This window comes from Sceloporus undulatus, chromosome 8 (assembly GCF_019175285.1).
Source record: "Sceloporus undulatus isolate JIND9_A2432 ecotype Alabama chromosome 8, SceUnd_v1.1, whole genome shotgun sequence".
Classification (NCBI taxonomy): Eukaryota; Metazoa; Chordata; class Lepidosauria; order Squamata; family Phrynosomatidae; genus Sceloporus; species Sceloporus undulatus.
The window spans coordinates 36,603,304-36,607,807 of NC_056529.1; the positions used below are offsets into that span (position 1 = coordinate 36,603,304).

General features: G+C 43.5%; 1 protein-coding gene across 1 annotated transcript in view; it reads left to right on the plus strand.

The window, feature by feature from the left end:
• The window catches only part of CARHSP1 (calcium regulated heat stable protein 1), a 19,465-nt gene that overhangs the window by 4,750 nt on the left and 10,211 nt on the right, over window positions 1-4,504 (plus strand). The window lies entirely within an intron of this gene.

The following is a 4,504-nucleotide window of genomic DNA, read 5'->3' on the forward strand; positions in this document are numbered from 1 at the left end:
GGCTATAAGGAAGGATGGAAAGGGGGAAATACCACTTCCGTCCCTCCTTCTCCTTCTCTGGACCTCTCCCAACCGATTCCCAGGTGCTGGAGGAGAGGTTTGAACATTGGATTGAGAAAGGAAGCAAGTGGATTTAAATGGAGAGTTGTTTCCATAGGATGCCAGGTCTTGCAAAAGGGAATGGAGAGATGGTTTTAAATGGAGCCTTTTTTTTATTATAGGAAGTCCAGTTTTGCAAAAGGGACCAGAGAGAGAAGCAAGTGGATTTAAATGGAGAGGCTTTTTTCATAGGAAGCCAGGTCTTGCAAAACAGAGCAGAGAGAGAAGCAAGTGTTTTTAAATAGAGAGGTTTTTCCCTAGGAAGCCAGGGCTTGGAAAACGGACTGGAGGGGGAAGGAATTGGTGTTCAATGGCGATTGGTGTGTCAGGCTCGCTTGCTTTAGGACTTTTCTAAGCAGTACTGATGTACTGATCCTTATATAGGTCTACCCAAAATTTTAGGGTCACTTTTTGGGCATAAATTTTTGGGCACAGAAAGTGGGAGGAGGAGACAGAGAATGGGATATTTTAAAAGCAGCCCAAAAAAGTGGGTTGATGGAGGATTAATCCCTGGACAGTTGGAGGGAATGTTGTGTCGTTATGCCCTGTTTAGCTGAGAGAAGAGGAAACTTGTCTCAGCCAAACAACATTTAGGCTAGAACAGAAAATCAGTTCAAACATCTAATAAAAAAGGGTATGAAGAGTAAAAACAAAACCCAAGAGAATAACAAATATTTTATCTGGAGCTGAAAGCTAATAAATCAGGCATCATCTGAGTCATCCTTGGGAGATATTACTGCAGTTCAGTTTTAACACCTATGAAACTGTTTGTATACAGGATTACCTTTGGGCTATGTGCATAAGGTGTATATGAAACATAAATGAATTTCATGCTTAGACGTGGGTTCCACCTCCAAGATATCTCATCATGTATATGCAAATATTCCAAAATCTAAAGAAGCCTGAAATCCAAAACACTTCTGGTCCCAAGCATTTCGGATAAGGGAGACTCAACTTGTGTGTTAGTCTTGGTATAAAAAAGAAAGGTTGTATGACATGGTGGGACATAATGTGGAATGGAGGAGTGTTGTAGGAAAGGCTTTTCATTAAAAAAAAAAAAAAAGGTAGATGAGGATCCATTAAGTGTATTTAGTGTGGGAAGGCAATGAATGAAATGCATCTTAATTGCCAGTCTTGTGGCTTCTTTGATTAATTGCCGGTTGAATCATAGGAATCAGTTCCCGGAGCTTTGTTATTATCATGAGCATTCTCCATCCTTAAAACCAATGGGCTAAATCCCAATTCTGAATCTCAACTAAAGCAGAGAATTAAATTAATGGAATTTGTTAAATCAACAGTTATGTAAATCCTGTTCATTCATTAGGCCTACTCTATTTGAGGCTAACAATTGGATTCAGCCAAAGAAGCAGCTAAAAAGGTTTTCTGTCAGGGTTCTACCCCAGGAGTCTTTTAAAGGTCCAGAGTGGGAAAACGGGAGCTTGTTCTACTGGTAAGTAGCAGGTCAGAAGTGTTCCTTCCCTCCCATTTCATAGGGAAGTAACCTCTGCCACTGGTAATCTGGCCATAATCCACAAACATTTCAGACTGAAGGAAGGAGTGGATGCTGGACAGAATCCTCTTCCCAACATCAGTCCCTGCATGTAGAAAGCAAGCATGTCAGGCAGGCTTCAAAACCCTGAAGACCACACTTTGTCAATAAAAATGTTAAGACTCTCTGGGAAATATTCTGTTTTCCCAGATAAGGATATGGAATCTGTTTCTTGTTGACAGAGAACATTGGGTTACAGAGCATATGACTAAATAACTCCCAGAGTGGGTTGCTGTAGAAATAATATTGTATGTCGTCTTGCCAAAAATACCAAACTGAACAAAAAAGTTGAAGAGAAAGTTTTGAAATTAGACTGATGGCCAAATGGGGCCAAAAGGGCTGCAGGTTGCAAAGCGCTGGCAGCGGAGGAATGAGAAAATCCAAGCCATCCAAACTAGGAAGCCCATCCTCTGCCAGGTGCTTTGAGTGACTTTGGGGTGAGCCATGGGCGGGTTACAGACCGCCATTAGGGACGTGCTGAGGACATCCCAGTTTGAAAAAGGGGCGTCTCTTCCAGACGCTCCTAACCCTATCATGGTCAGAGTCCGTGACAAATGGCGGTGGCTGTTCCACACGGCCGCCACCATATTGACGTAGTGGACACTGTGCGTCCGCAGGTAGTGCCCCGGAAGTGATGCCGCGAGTGCGCGACTAGCGCCTCACGGCGTCTCTTCCGGGGCCCAGGAAGGAACACGATTTCCGCACTCCTTCCTCAGAGCGTCCGGGAGCCGCATGGTTTGGCCGCTGCGGCTCCCGGATGCTGCAAGCAGAGGCGGAGCCAGACCGCTGCAATCCGGTGGTCTGTAACACTCCTTAGTCTCTGGTTCCTTACCAGAAAGTAATTCAGAGACTCATGAGAGGAGTCATGGCCAGAGATCACGGGTATACTGTATATGCTTAACAACCATGCTGGTGAGCCAATGTGGTGTAGTGATTTGAGCATTTGGACAATGGCTCTGGAGAGCAGGGTTCAAATCCTGTTGGCTGACCTTGGGCAAGTCGCACTCTCTCAGCTTTAGAGGATGGCAGTGGCAACTGATGAAAACCCTGTGATAGGGTTGCCATAAGTTGGAAACGACTTGAAGGCACTCCACCAACACAACAGGCCATGCTGGTTAAGAAATTATTGTGGAAAGATACAGAATTTAGTTAGGTCATTCCAACAATATTTCTTGCTTGTCTAAGGCCTTGGTTTCCTTCCCAGATTGCCTCATTTTTTAATACTGGGTTGTGTAGATGAACAGTGAAGCCACACACTTGTGCTTCTGTCTCTCATATCACCAGTGGTGCAACTCAGGAGTGCTCACTGGTGATACTTGTTCTGCTGCCTGGCAAGGGAGTAGCGGAGGACTTTTTAAAAACGTAAATGTATTCGGTAACTTTCTCTTCTTGTCCCCTGAATGAATAAAGAAAATGGACATTCAAGGCTGTGAGAGCCGATGTGTGATGCAATGGATTCAGAGAAGGCTAAATAGCTCACAAAACTACATATCTGAGAATTCCATAGCATTGAGCCATGGCAGTTGAAGTGATGTCAAACTACATTATTTCTGCAGTACAGATTCAGCCTGTGTGTCTTAAAACTGGTTCTTTTTCGTCACTGCTTTTACTGGATCTCTGAGGTGGGAAGACTGTTGCTGAGAATTGTAGGATTGTTCCTTCCCCTCTCCCCAAGTTAAACTGTAAGATTCTTGTGATAATGGATGCAAATGTCTTCTCTTGGTTCTGATTCCGTGGGGAATCGCGCTGGTATTAGAACAAAGGGTTCATTTCCGCTGATGTATTTATCGTTTGCGTTCTGTTCCATGTGAGCATGGCAGAGGCTAAGGAGAGAAGTGGATAAGTTGTGGCAATTAGGTGAGTCAGTATCCCTGGCTCTGCTGTGTTTGCTAAAGCATCTCCCCTGTGCATAAGTCAGGAAGGTGAGAACATGAGAGAGATATGGGGAGGGAAAATGGCTTTTCTGTGTTCCCATTATGCGGCCTTCTTTACTCTGTGCTTTGTGGGGATGCCAAGTCAATGCAACAAGAGTCGAAAATGTGGCATGTTTGATGCTGACGGGGCAGTTGTAGGGACTGCACACTTAACACACCAGGACTGGAATGGTTTGCATAAATGTGAGAGCCAGGCAGCCAAAATAACCCAGGGAACCTTAGCAGAAATATGTGAAAGTGATGGCCACCGTTCTTTTTCTGAGCCTACAATCTCCTATACAGGTTGAGTCTCCCTTATCCAGAATCCCCAAATACTTCAAAATCCAAAACTTTTTTTCACGGGTAGCTGAGCTAGTGACACCTTTGCTTTCTCACAAATTTCATGCACAAGAGTATTAAATATATTGTGTATAAAATTACCTTCAGACTATGTGTATAAGGCACATCTGAAACATAAATGAACTTCATGTTTAGACTTGGGTCCCACTTTCAAGACATCTTATTATCTTTACTGTAGGTAATTTGGATTGAATATAGAAGCGTTTTCCAAGTACATTGAAGCACTAAATGGTAAAATAATTCTATGATGAAACTATCTATAGTTTACTTTGAGTTATGGCAACCTTATGAATGGAGACCTCCAAGATCCCTTGTCATCAACTGCTCTGCTTGGGTTTTACAAAATCAGGGCCTTGGCTTCTTTTATTGATACAATCTACCTGTAATGCAGCTTCCTCCTTTTTCTATTGCCTTCCACTATACCAAGCATGGTGGTTTGAGTGTTGGACTAGGAAGCTGGAGACAAGGGTTTGAATCACTGCTTGGGTATGGAAACCCACTGAGTAATGTTGTTCAAGTCCCAGTCTCTTAGTGTCAGAGGAAAGCAAAGGCAGACTTTCTCTGAACAAACCTTGCCAAGAAA